Source organism: Megascapheus bottae, chromosome 5 (genome assembly GCF_031878675.1).
Source record: "Megascapheus bottae isolate mThoBot1 chromosome 5, mThoBot2.hap1, whole genome shotgun sequence".
NCBI classification, from domain to species: Eukaryota; Metazoa; Chordata; class Mammalia; order Rodentia; family Geomyidae; genus Megascapheus; species Megascapheus bottae.
The window spans coordinates 9,835,676-9,850,573 of record NC_143513.1 but is presented as its reverse complement, the minus strand read 5'-3'; the positions used below and the strand labels follow the sequence as shown (position 1 = coordinate 9,850,573).

The 14,898-nt window shown below is 42.8% G+C and overlaps 1 protein-coding gene and 1 pseudogene across 1 annotated transcript in view; one reads left to right on the top strand and one right to left on the bottom strand.

Moving 5' to 3' along the window:
• Bmper (BMP binding endothelial regulator) overlaps positions 1-14,898 on the top strand; it is a 216,467-nt gene that overhangs the window by 33,216 nt on the left and 168,353 nt on the right. The gene's annotated exons all lie outside the window — the stretch shown is intronic.
• Positions 4,379-4,954, bottom strand: LOC150062818 (large ribosomal subunit protein uL6 pseudogene; annotated as a pseudogene).

Below are 14,898 nucleotides of genomic sequence, written 5' to 3'. Positions count from 1 at the left end.
GTCTCTATGGTGAGAACTGAGTACCATGGCTCTATGGTGAGAACTGAGCACCGTGTCTCTATGGTAAGAACTGAGTACTGTGGTTCTATGGTGAGAACTGAGCACGTGTCTCTATGGTGAGAACTTAGTGCCATTTCTCTATGTGAGAACTTAGCACTCTGTCTGTGTCTGTGTGTGAAACTTCAAGTCCTAGGTGATGGGCATAGAACTGGTACCATTTACACACGTGACAGGCATTTGATTTGTTGCATGTGATCCATGTACGGGAACCCTGTATGAAGCATGTGATCCATTCTTCTTTCTGTCCAGCTTCTTTCTTGTTTCTTTATCTTCCATGGGAAAAAAAGAGAAAAGAGCATTCCCCTGGAGTGTAACATGATTAGACTTTTTGAACTAAACTAGACCCAAGGACCGATCAGAGACCCCAGAGTCCTGAGATCTCTTCCTGACGGTGAAAATCTCAGTGTGTGTGTACGTGTGAAAATGTGTTTGTGTATGTGTGTGTGTGTGTGTGTGTGTGTGAACGTGTGTGCATGCATGTGGGATCCTATTCTACCTGCAGAGAACCTTATGGAAAGAGCCTCTGAGTGGCTCTGAGGACAGATGCTAAAGAGAATTTCTCAGTTTCTTCCTTCTTACCTCCACAGTGCCAGTAAAGAGAGTTTTCAAAGGCCATAATTACATTTGTTCCTAAATGCTAAAGACACCCAGTATTTGTTTTGTGTATGTTTTCCTGATTAGCATAGAAATGTGTGCTTACAAAAACAACTTTGAAAAACAGTCTAAACTCATTACTCATTTCACAGGGGGAAGTTAATAATCATTGATATTTGTTAATAACATTAACATTAGGGTTACTACTATTTGGCATATTTAGCTTTATATTTTGCCCATGTAATAAGTTTACATGATAGATAACTTACTGCTTACATTGTGTTATTTTATTTCATTTTTTTTTTCTAGTTTGAGGTCAAGGTGGTCTCCATTTATTGTGTTTATTGCTCTTAAAAGCTACAGAGGGTTTCCTTGTGGAAGCATTTCTTGTGCATTTTGAGCATCTGCCCTTGGCTTTGGCCATGGTCAGGATAAAGACAAGGAGCTGAAGTCAAAGCACTTGAGCAATTAAAAACAAACAAAAAAAACCCCCAACTGCTTAAAAGAGAGCAACCTCTTTCCAGCTCTTTAGTATCCTCTGTCTGCACAGAGAAATACAATTGGTCATTAATATGTGGCAGAAATTCAAGGCTGCTGGACTTCAACAAAGTCCTCCACTCTTGTGCACTCCTACACATGTCTGTGTACTCCTATGCACTTCTATACACTCTATACACGTGTGTGTGTGTGTGTGTGTGTGTGTGTGTGTGCGTGTGATGGGGCTTGAACTCAGCCTGGGTGCTATCCCCTAGCTCTTCAGCTCAAGGTTACTGCCCTAACCTTGAGCTAAGCCCCACTTCCCTTTTTCTAGAGGTTAATTGGAGATAAGAGTCTCAGGTCCTTTTGTTCCTGTGCTGGCATTGAACCTTGATCCTCAGATCTCAGCCTCCTGAGTAGCTAGGATTACAGGTGTGAGCCACCGCACCTGGCTCCACTCTAAACACCCTTATGTACTCTGTACACTCCTTTGTAGTGCTGTACACTCCTGACGAACTTGTATATACTCCTATGAACTTCTAGATGCTCATATGCATTCCTGATACTCCTATGCACTTCTGTACACTCACGTGCCCTCTGATGTTCTTCTAGAGACTCTTATGCATGCCTATACACTCCTATGCATTCTTGTCTTTTCTTCCTTAATGAGAATGACTCAGAGATGAAACCTGTTATAACAGAAATTTTCTGATAGACTTTATTTTAGTATCAAGTGCTGTTTAGGCAAAATTGTCTCAGGGTGGACAGATTTTATCAGATTAAATTATTTAGGATAAATAATATATAAGATACAACATGGATTTTTACTAGCAGAGAATGGACCAGTTAACCTGGTGACTGCAGAGCAGATGGTCTGAAGCCATCTGTGCTTGTGAGTGCTCTGAGCACACAGGCACTATCCAGTGGGGTTTGGAGAGACAGAATCTCAGGCCCCTTGCAGAAGTGCACACAGCCTGTGCTTGCCCTGGAGGACAAATGCAGGTGCGGATCTCTCTGACTTTCTGAGGGATGAGGTGACCAGAAAGGCTGGGGACGAGATTTCTTGTCCTCAGCAGGCAAGGGAAAGATCGTCTTGTTAACAAGATGGAGAAGTAGCCAGGGTTTGTTGGCAGAGTGCCCTTTAGGCATCCATTCCTGGCTTTTGTCACTTGTTTAAATGCAGTGGACCATGGGTCAGTCACCAGTATCATCTTCTCCAGGATAACAGCGGTAGTGTCCAGAGACGCTTCGTTACTCTGTAGTATGAGAGACCCCTCACCACTCCCTTTTGTGCATAAAAATGGTTTAGTGCCTTTTCAAGGTCACAGAGCTCCTGACAGATGAGACAGATTAGGTAGTGTCCAGGTGTACAGGTGCAGGTGCTGTATCAGAAGCTTGGGGCCTGGGTCCCTGAGTCCACATGTTCAAGTTTCTGTTGAGACCCCAAGACTGATGGGCTGGAGATGCTCTGCTCTCCCAGATGAAGAGAGGACAGGAAGACAAGGTTGGCTTCTAGATGGAGAAACAAGACCCTCCAACTTGTGAGGCTGGCATCTGTCCAGTCAGCATGCCCTTAGGGTGGGAAAACAATTTGTGCTTTGTAGCCTAAAACCCAGGGTTTTTCTCTGACCATTTGCTCTTTTCCTGTTCTGGAAAGTTCACAGGTTTAGAATGATGACATAAGAAAGCCAGACAGCCCATAATGGCCAAGAAAATAAAAGTCAGATGTTGACATACTGGTGAATGTCTATCAAGAGTCTTTTTCAGCTGTTTTATTATGGGGACACATGGAAGTGGGAGTACCAGAACGCCCCAAATTGGTCAACCATTTCCCATTGGTGTTGGGACAATGTTTTCCTTTCTAATTTTTCTCTCATTCCCTTTCCTTTTCTTAGCATCCTTCCTTTCCTTAGTATGTAATTTTAGCTTTGATTAGATAACCACATAGGATAATACATTATCCTACTAAAACACTTGAGCAGGAAAGGGGGAAAAAGTCCTTTTGACCATTAAAAAAAACCCCACTTTGCTAAGAAATAACAACTGTTATCAATTTATTGTCTTTCCCAGCCCTTTTGCACTTTATTACATATATGTGTAATTTTACATGTATGTTTTCATTGGTACAGAAGTGGAAGAAGACAGCAATATTATTTCATAGTTCGCTTTTGAAAAAAATCTCAACAACAATATGACTGAGAAATTTCATGTTGTTTGAAACTGTTGTATGGCTCTCATAGCATTAAGTAAATGCTTAGGATTTTGGTTTTGCCAGGCAACAGGGAGCCAACTTTCAAAGTCTGTTGTATCCATACAGGTCTGTTCTAGAAGGAAGGAGACCTGGGAGCCTGGGAAGGGCTCCACTGTAGTGGATCTTTGTAATTGGGACTGTAAAAAATGTGTGTGTCAGTTGGGGTGCTTGTTAGCCCTTTATCTTCAGAGGATGGAGGTAAGGAAGGAGAGATAGTGATATACATATTCACTGTGTTTGACTTAAAAATTTGCCACCTCCTATCCTCATTCTCATCCATCTGGGCCCTCCCCACATTCCTGCTGGGCCTCCCACCCCTCCCTGCTCTCTGCTCCTTCTGGGGGAGGGGAAGGGGGATTTCTCCCCTTCTGGTGGTTCAGACCTGCTTTGTGCTCCTCTTGCAGTCTCCATGAGCACCTTTCCTTATTACATGCTGCCCACTGCTGGCTTGAAGCCCTGCCACAGAGAGGCCTTTGAGTTCAGACCTGCATGCTGCGTTTCACAGACTCAGGTCAGGTGTTGTAGCACTGTGGCTATAGGATGAGTCTAGGAGCTGAGTAGGTGTTCCCCCCACTGTGCCCCAGAGTTCTCTTTCAGTGACAGATGCCACATTGCCTTTATATGCAACACATTCTGCATGTGGAGCTTTTGAAAGAACTCACAGTGAATTCCTTGTTATTTATTTATTTATTTATTTTTGGCCAGTTGTGGGGCTTGAACTCAGGGTCTGGGCACTGTCCTAGGACACATTTTTTGCTATACCATTTGAGCCACAGCACCACTTCCATGTTTTTCTGTGTATGTGGTATGGAGGACTTGAACCCAGGGCTTCATGCATGCTAGGCAAGCACTCCACCACTAGGCCATGCACCATGCTCCCGGTCTTTTTTTTTTTAAGTCTCACATCAATAGAATTCTTTTATTGCATCACTGAAGTATCACAAACTGGTTATCAGAATCCTGGATGGTATTTCTGAAGATGAGTTAACTTACATATTATTCATTAGCCTGCTGAACTGTTCCTTTTTCAGAAATACAGATACCATCCCAAAATTTTCTGACATCCTTGTTTTTAACTGTTGTTGCTTGCTGAATCAAAGCAGCTGAATTTGAGACAAATTCAATATCATTTCCTTCAAGGATTAATTCATCTTTCTGGGCTTGAGATACTGAACAAGCAACACCTGCCCTCATCCGAACCCTTCGGATGTATTTCTCACCCAAGAAGTTTCGGATTTCAACTAGAGACCCATTCTCCTGAATAACGACGTTGATGGGAAGTGAGCATACACAGACCTCATCTTGTAGCGGAAGCCCAGAGTAATAGCCCTGATCATGTTCTGTACATGATTGCAGATAATACGGACAGGGGCCAGTTCCTTTCTGTTTCCCCACCATTTGTCAACCCGGAGCCTCTTCTTCTTTCCAAGGAGACTGAGTTCGACGTTGATGTGGTTGAAATCGCTGCACAGGGTTCCACGGAGGGCCCTTCACCGTCACAGTGCATCCCTTCAGAGTGATGTCGATATTTTCTGGAATGTCTACAGTCTCGTTGCTGAGAATGATCTTCATTCTCGCAGTGAAAGGGGCAGAGAGCCCGGCTCTTTTTTTTTAAATTTAAAAACTTTGGTGCCAATATTGGGGCTTAAACTTAGGGCCTGAGTGATCCATTAGTTTATGCTTATGTTTGTTTATTTATCTATTTATCATTCAAGGCTGGTACTCATGACACGTTTATATGTCTGTTGTTGTTATTGTTAGTTTTTATTTTATTTTTGGTGCCCGTTAATTGGAAGTAATAGTCTTACATGTGTTTTCTTCCTGGGCTGGCTTTGAAGTATGATCCTTAGAGCTCAGCCTCTTGAGTAGCTAAGATTACAGGCATGAGCCACGGTTACCTGGCTTTTAGTTTGCCTGTTAGATATTTCCCTTTCCGGTTTCCCAAATATTACCATCTTGAACCTCCGAAGACTTCCGACTCCAGGTCCATAAACACCGAAGCCCAAACACCACACTGTGAGCATCTGAATTCACACGGATACCCTTTGGCTTGTGAGGTATGTTCTTTACTGCACGTGCTTTCTTCATGGAAGCAACAGTTTTTCCCACGACTGGATGCTGGTTTGATGGTTTATGGGCATTGGCTTTTTTTTTTTCCCAGTCCTGGGCTTGAACTCAGGGCCTGAGCACTGTCTTTGGGCTTTCTCAAGACTAGAGCTCTACCACTTGAGTGTCGTGTCACTTCCAGCTTTTTTTTCTATGTAGGTGGTACTGAGGAATCAAACCCTGGTCTTTGTGCATGCTAGGCAAGCACTCTACCACTAGGCCAAACTCCAGGCTGGCTTTATCCTCACAATTGTGAGTTAATTACTACCTTGGTTATTTTATATATGATGAAACTGAGCATTAGGGAAGTAAAACTCTTCAGTGTCAAGTAATCAAGAAAATCAAGAGAGGATGTCCTTATTTCCAAAGAACTCGCTCTACTTGGAGACTCAGAAATAGTGACTAGCGGAGAAGGTGTCCAAGGCTTGGTGCCATAGTGGGCAGGAAAAGAGAAGGAGAGGAACTGGGCTGGAATAGGAAGTGTGCCTGGAGGTTTTCCAGAAGAACCAATACAGTTTTTGTGGATAGGTAAGAGGTAGTTGCATCTACACAGGACTGCTCTGGGAAAAGTTACCTGTCATGGTCCACACAGAGGCATGAGATAATTCTTATATATTGCCCATCTCCATCTGTCCCCATCTTCCCCCCCCCCAATGTGATACACTGACTTGATACATTGTATAAGGTTCTTGTTTGCTTGGGGATTGTTTGGGGGCAGGGGAAGAGTCAGACAATGATGTAACACAACTTTATCCCGATTTATCTTCCTATTTATCTTCCTCTGCTTCTACTGAAGAGGAAGTGATAGAGTGAAGCTATTCAAGGACAGAAATATGGCAATTTACATTCTTAGAAAGGATGTGTGTGTGTGTGTGTGTGTGTGTGTGTGTGTGTGTGTGTGTGTGAGACTACATGGGTTTGTATTCCTCTATGCTTTAATCAGATTGCTCATAGGTTCCATTTATTCATTAATTCATGGGACAGTGCTATTCACCAAATTATTCTTAGGTGAAGCCAGAATAGTCTCTAAAACAATAACATAAGTAAATTACAACCAAGTCTTCTTAAGCATGTCTTCCAATGAACTTCTGTGGTTATTCTTATACTAATAATGGTCATAAAGTTTAATCCAAATGGCCTAATAACTGGGAAAAGATTAATCTAATTTGAAAAACTCAGTATTGTTTGATGAAAACAAATGAGGTCATGGGGTGTCAGGCAGAGAGCTTTGGCAGCTTTTCTGTGTTTATTTGGACTGGAAATCACACTTTAATTTGGGGTTCTTTCATGAACAATAATGCATCTGTTATGTGATTCTGTGTTTGCTGTTAGTGGCTCACAAATGCAGAAGGTGTGTTTCAAGATTTATAGGTCAATTCTGTCTTCTTCATAGCATGAATTATTAATTGTCTGTAATACTTTGATGAAAGATAGCAAACACGCTTTCCTTTGTCTGTGTCTTTTTCACCCTATAGGCTAATGTTGTGTTTCATTTCTTTGGGCTTTGTCTTAGTTCACTGTGGATTGTGCTTATGTGGATCGTAATTCAATAGCTTTAATCTTTTTCTTTTGGTAGTCTTTGGTTTATTTTTGATAGTATTGGGGTTTGAATTCAGGGTGTTAGTCTTGCTAAACTGGAATTCTACCATTTGAGCCATGCCTCCAGCCCTTTTGGCTTTATTTTTCAGATAGAGTCTTGTATTTCTGGTCAGGGCCAGCATTAGACTGTGGTAATTCTACCTAGACCTTCTAAGTAGATGGGATTATAGACTTTTGCAGCCATCCATTGCTTTGATTAAAATGCTAACTCTTTGCCCAAGCTAGCCTCCAACTGAGAGCCTCCCAATCTCTATTTCCCAAGTAGTTGAGATTACAGGTATGATCCCCCACCTTCAGCCATGGTTTTAACTTTTATATTTGGTTTAAAAGGTACCCACAATATCATATAAAAGGGAATAGGAAAGGAAGAATATCACTTTTGTACATTTCTTTCCAAAATCAGGGCAACTATTCAGGCTTCTGATGAAATAAAAATTAAGACAGACACATGCCTGTGGAGTTTTAAGGGAATTTCCCCTCTTGACCAGAGTTAGAGAGGGCCAGGGTAAAGACACTAGCTTGGGCACTATTTATTATTATTATTATTATTAATTTGTATTTTTTAAATTGTTGGGGTGATATATAGAGGAGTTACAGTTACACTCATTAAGTACTGGGCACTTCTTGAACAGTGATACTCCTTCCCATATTTTTCTTCTGTTGTGGGGTCAAGAGGAAGGGAATCCAAACCCCTCCAGGTGGGGATTCCACATCCCACCAGAGTCCACCACACAGAGACAGTCTCATATAAAAAGTTGAATTTATTGGGGAAGTAGATGGTGAACTGACCAGCCAGGGGAAATAGATGATGAACTGACCGGCCAGGGACACAGTGCAGACTCAGGAGCTGACGCTGTGACCCTGATTGGCTCTCATGCAGGGTTTTTTAAGGGCAAAACCCATGCGGTGGAACCTGGCCACACAGGTGGCCAATGGGATAGTCACATACACAGAGGGACCATTACCAGCTCCAGCCACACGCAGGTAGCCAATAGGGTTACAGCCCAATGTTTGAATCTACCTATCACTTTAGTTGGAATTGGTGCAGGAATTGGGCAGGTCTCCACACAAAGCAGGCCCCTCCCCACCCAAGCGGATATCCCTCCTCATGGGGGTGGGGAGAAGGTCAAGGTTGCCCCTGCCTAGAAGGGCAAAGGTGGCTGGGCTGTACCATTGTCGACCTTCCACAATGGGGCAGGGAACTCTTAGGCATTCGGGGTGGCGCCAGTCCCTGCTCCTCTTAATACTCCCTGCTCCCCTTAACACGTCTACTTTCCCTCCTTTCATTGAGCACTATTAATTACTGACTGCCATTCATAAAGTACCAGTTGGGAATAGGTGTCTTGTCTCAGTGCTGCTTTGGGAATGACCTAGAAGATGGTTGTGCTGTTCAGAATATTGCTTTGTGGTTGTGTTGGAGACAGCCCACTGCTTACACATAGAAGAAAAGCTATTTTAAACATCCCATGTGAGAATAATCACACTGCATTGATGGAGTAAATGACCCCATTGTTTTAATAAGATGGAAAGGTGGAGTCAGCCACGTGCCAATCTGGCTTTTAACCAGACTTTCTTTGCCAATTATAACCATGCACCAAAGATCACTCTTCCCTCACATTCTCACCCCCATTTAGATCTGAACACATTTGCTGGCAGTTAAGAGTATGAGCAAACAGGGAGTCCTGTTGTTTGCCATGGGCTTTGAATCCCAGAGGAGGGGGACCCTACTTTTATGTCAGTGGTCTGCCAGTCATTCAGGCTATAGTGTGAATGAGGTGGCAGAGCTTTGTAGATGTTACTGTATTCACCCGGAGATATGAAGATGGTAATATTATCCTGATGGGAAAAGTAGAGAGGCTTGACAATTTCTGAGAGGATGAGGGGAGTGAGATGTTGAAGGTCACATTCTTCTTCCCTGGAGTCACAGTTCCTGGGATATAGGGAAGAAGGAGGAGGGACATTACAGTCACCAGGACCGTCAGGAGATGAGGGAGACAGAGGTGCTTGTGTGAGTCTTGTGTGGATGAGTCGTGTATATGTGAGTTGTGTCTTTGCAGATTTTTGCCTCTTGCTCTTTCTCCCTCCATGGCCTTTGGTAGTGTGGGTGTACTGACAGTTTCAAAGGAAGCTGGTGTGTCAGAAACCTTGTGAAGTGACTGACATCAACATGTAACTGAGAGGCAGTGCTGTTTTCTTACTAATTGTTATGTTTCAGGGACATGTTTTGGGAATATGTCTTATTATTGCAGAAGCATGCAAATGAGATAATGTACATGAACGTTGGGAGTATGAGTATGCTTATTTTCATATATATATATATTTAATTCAAATGAGATCTTGCTATGCGGCCCAGGCTGGCTTTGAACTTGTGGGCTCAGGTGATTCTCCTCCCTTAATTTCTGTAGTAGCTGGAACTACAGGCTTTTCATAGAAGATGCATCACACTAATGTACTACATTATTTCTCTTCTCATTTTTTCCCTTATAGTTAATCTCATATCTGTATCTGACTTTATTACCTGGTATATTGTATATATGTTTAGTTTATTTGAAATAGGGAAGGGAAGGAGAGAAAAACAAGATGATTGGGAGGGGGTGGGATGTAGGAAACGGGGACAAAGACATGAGAAGGGATATCAATGTGTGAGAAGTAATGCACCTGCTACCTGATGAATGTAACTGTAACCCCTCTATGCATTATCCTGACAATAAAATAAAAAAACAAAAATGAATAAATAAAAAGAAGATGCATCATACAATCAAGAATACACAAAAAGTGCATGTAGTTTGACCAAATACCATGCTTTATATTCAGTTTTTTTCCCCCCAGCCTTTTCTGGAACTTGTACTCAGAGCCTGAATATAGTCCTTGAACTTCTTTGCTGAAGGCTAGTGCTCTGCCACTTGAGGTTATTTTTTCTGAGTAGTTTATTGGAGGTAAGAATCTCATGAACTTTCCTGCCTGGGCTGGCTTTGAACTACAGTCCTCAGATCTTGGCCCAAGTAGCTAAGATGACAAGCGTGAGCCACCTGCTCCCAGTTCTCTGCTTTGTTTTCTGGAGACAGCTTCTAGACCAGATTCCTGAGGGTCTTGTGAGGGCTAGCCTTCCCATGTTGTGTGTGTGTGTGTGTGTGTGTGTGTGTGTGTGTGTGTGTGAAAGAGAGAGAGAGAGAGAGAGAGAGAGAGAGAGAGAGAGAGAGAGAGAGAGAGAGAATTCCATTCACACAGACACCCCTCTCCACTACCTTTCCTCTTCTCTGCTGACTTTACTCTGTCACTTAAAGCATTTTGGAAAAATACATGTCTCTCCCACCAAAGAGCTACTTCATTCCAGCAGTGTTGTCTTTACCATGACTTGGAGCTTAACAGGACTTTAGATGTGCTTCTTAATGAAAAGTCTCAGATTCAGGAAGGCTTGTGTTTACCTTTTAACCTATGCAGTATAACTAATTTTATCTACCCAGCTCTAGAAATTTGAGTAGAGATTGCTAATACATTTCAAAAGAAGAACCAAACAAACCCCCAAATAACAGGGATTCCCCCCCCATCTCATTTTTCCTAACTGAAAAAAGATGTATAAGATGTAATTCATAGATTGCCTACCCATAATGTAAACCAGGCTATTTTGGCCTTTAAGAAAAAAATGACCCTACTTGTTTAAAAGGATCTTGTTAACATTAAAAAAATCATACTTTATACAAAAATCTCTTCTTGTTGTTAAACTGGTAAGGAAACTTAAAACAGAGATCAGCTTTCCCTGTCAAATTTGTCTCAACCTATTTTCTCAGGGGTTTTGTTTTTCAGATGTTGTAGGATTTTGGAAGGCCATTTAAGGGGGGGAGTTTGTGGTTGCCTTTAAGTTTGGAGATGAGATTTCTGAAGCCTGCCGCTGGCTTTGGCTACACTGATTTTTACTTTTCTAGTGTTGGCCAGGTTGAGAAAACTCTTCATGATGTCAGAGAAGGATGGTGGCGTTGGCCTCTGAATATTCCCAGCAAAGAGCTGGAAAGATTCTTTAGTATTCTCCAGTGGTGACCTGCCTGGCCCCGCTGTCTCCTGCTACTGATACCCAGACCATTGTGTTTACACCTGATGCGTAGGTAGTGATGGCAAACTTAGTTCCCTTAACAGTAGTCATTATCATAGGTCACAGAGGTTAAGATTCGGGGTGTGCAGCTTCACTGGGCTTTTGCAGTCTGGTGTCCTTTTCTGAATTCACAGGGTGGTCAGGAGAATTCAGTTTCTTGTAACTCTCCATATGTCTTCTTTGGTGCTGGTAGGAATGTCTCTGTCCATTGTACACCCATTTTACATCATCATTTACTGTGGCAATAGGTCAGATACACTTAGAACCAACTCAGGTAGCTCAAAACTGATCAAAGACTTCACGCCTATGTAAATCTCTTTCTTCCTTTTTTCCTCCTTTTTTTTCCTCCTTCTTTTTTCCTCCTCCTCTTCTCCTTCTCTTCTTCTTCTCTTCTTCCCCTCCCCCCCCCCCACCCATCCCAGAGTTGCCATCTCACAGCTACAGGGCTTGTTTATACTCCAGGGAGGATTGTACACAAGGGGTTGAAAATCTTGGAAGACCATCTTAGAATTCTACCAACCAGATTGAGAATAGCTCCTGGATATTGCAAATAGAAACTACTAGAGAGAATGGGTCTTAGAGGTGGAAGGCAGCAGCCTACAGCTCACAGCAAGTGCTTCCCATTGGCTCCTCCCTCTCTCCCTCTGAACTGGTGACCACCCATACTGGCAAGGTGTGGCCCTGCTCCTCTGTTCTATGTGTATTTCCAAGCATGCCTCCTGGTAGGAGACATTTTTTTTTTTTAAATACATGCGGCTCTGCATTGAGCTGATATTTTCCCAGGATGGACATGAGCATGAGATGACTGAAGTCCATTGGTATGTTCGTGAACTTGCGTGCTTCTTCCTCACTGAGAGTTTATTCACACCAGAGCCAGCTCATTATGCTTCCAGAAGCCTGGTGGTTAAAGGCTGGAGATGTTTATCTGCAGACATGCTCAGGCACCGGCTTGCTTGATGTTGAGCTTGGGAACAACCTGTGGAATGCCCTGGAACTTCTGTCCTCACTTTCTCTGAATTTGCTCTTGGAGTTTTTTGTCCTGTTGGGTTGTGGGATTGGTGGCAGGGCTAATGCAGAAGCAAAAGCAGCAAGTGCAAACATCTAGAGGCAAGGCCACCCTGAGGGGCTACATGCAGAAGGCAGGCTAATCGTTTGCATGCCTAGGCATCTAGAGAAGGCCATCTGTGGTAGGTGACCTGCAGGTTGTAGAATAGTCATAAACATTCTTAGTTATCTGAAGAATGAAACACAGAAGAAACAGGGCTTGGAAGTAGACATAAAATCAGCTTCTGACTTTGTCACTCTAGTAACTCAGCCTGGACCATGTTTCTTCTTACCAAACCATGGATAAATACAGGGACTGGACTTGATTGTGGATCCCAAGCTTCCCTACCTCAGATTGCCAGAACAGCTTCTGGAATATCCAGGTGACTTAGCCATGCCCCGGATCAAGTGTATCAAGTGGTAAATAACATAACACAAAATGGACTATTTTAGCATGTGAAGGGCTGAGGCCACTGGTGTTAAGTCTGTTTATGCCGGGTGCTGGTGTCTGACACCTGTCATTCTTCAGTGGCTCACATCTGAGCATCATGGTTTGATGACAGCTCAGGCATATCAATCCACTGGACTCTTACTTTCAGTTAGTTAGCAGAAAACCGGAAGCAGAAGTATGGCTAAAGTGATAGAGCACCATCCGTGAGCAGAAAAAAATAGTGCAAGCATTAGCGGTTTTTTCCCCATTCCCCTGTTGAATCTCTGCACCTTTCTTCTAGGCCCTGGTCACTTTGTCCTAGTTCCTGTTTCTTGGTGCATGTCTTTCTAGGTAACCCATGTAAATGGAGTCTTTTGAGTCTGGCTTTATTTGACTTCACAGCATCTTCAGGGCTTTTCTGTGTTGTAGCATGCATGATAATGTTCCTCCTGTCCACTGCATGCATATGCCACATCTCATTTATCTTTTCCTCAACTGGTGGCTTTCCCATGGCTTCCACCAGACATTGTGTTCTGAATGAGTTCTCCAAGTGATTTGATGTTTTGCAGGCATGGTGACTACTGGACAGAGCATATACTCCTCATTAAATCATGTGCTTTTTGTTTTCTTTTAACTTTCACTTGTGGTGGTGCTGGATACGCAGCACCTCACATTCTCTCTACTGGCTTTTTTCACTCAAGGCTGGCGCTCTACCTCCTGAGTCATGCCTCCTGTCCCATGTTTTGTAAATAGCAGGTTTAGAAGGAGGGCAGGATATAATGTTATGATGGAATAAATGTCATGATCATTAATCTTATGTTTTTAAAATTCATTATTCTTATTATCATGTTTAAGTAGTCATCCAGGGGAGTTACAATTGCGCAAATCAGCTTACGAATACAGTGCTTTTTGGTCTATGTTGTCCTTCTTTCATTTTCCCCCATCACTACACTTAAGTCAGAGTTGATTTTGATTTTTTATACACTGTACATGGAATAGAAATGACTCCATTTCTTCTGTACACTTATCTAGGGATAAACAACAAGATTTTTGGTGTAACAGTGGGACTCTAGCCAGATGTTCATGGCTTTCCTTAGGAAGATAAGAGCTTTTTTAGAACCAATAGCATCTAATGTTAAAATAAAGACAGGTTGAATATCCCTTTCACAGATTTCTTAACACCAGAAATCTTTCTGATTTTGGATTATTTTCAGGTTTTAGAATGTTTTGTGTAGATGTGAGATGATTCAGGGTTGAGACCTCTCAAGAGATTCACATGTTTTGGCACACACAGTTCAAAGGTAATTTTACACCGTCTTTGCAATGACTTTGTACATGATACAGCTTTATACGATGTGGAATTTTCCACTTGTCTTGTCAGTGCTCAGAAAGTTTCCGATTTGGAATTCATAGAGTTAGGGTGTATTTTTGTGCACACCAATATGCTAGAACAATTTTCTTTCTAACCCTGTGTTCCGTGACTAACTGGCAGCCTGGAATCCATCGACTACAAGGGAGCACTGGATCTTAGAAATCGGAGCCTATAAAACCAGTGTCTTTTCCTCTGAGAGAGCTGGCTGTTAAACTAGCAGCATGCCCAGGGCAGCATGCCAGGTGTTTGGTTGCTTTTCTTCATTTTCCCCGAGTGTCTAGTAGGAGAGGTGCCTGGATGATGTGTAGATCCATCAAGAAATAAATGTAAAAAGATAAGCCTTCACCAACAAGCTTAAATCCCGAAGTCTGTAGTCGCTCCCTGCTCACCAGCCAGGGTGAGGAGCCAGCTTCACAGCTGGGATTTCCCTCCTCCCTCTCTAGGGTGAGGGAATGAATTAAAAGCTGCTGTTATTGCCAGATGTTTGCTAGGCTGGTGGAACGCTCTGAACCCCTGGTTAAAGTCATTACCAGTGTTGTTTCTGTATTGGGATGGGTGGCTTCTTCTTTTTAATATCTTGTGCTTCAAATGTGAATGGCGACCGCCTGATTTCATAGCAAGGGATGAGTGGCCCACAGAGGATCAAGCTGGTGTGCTAGGCTATTAAGCCACAGTTCTGAAATCATCTCAGCCTTTTGAGGCTCAGCTTCAACTGCCCAGAAAAAAGCGTGGTTAAAGGAGGGGGCGGACATGTGACTGACTGCCTGTGGGAATCTGCATTCTTACAGGGCCCTAGTCCTTGCCTACTTCCCTGATAAAAGCTCCCTTATTGAAGATTGAACTTGGCAGACACAGCCTGCTTCATTCTGCACTGGGAG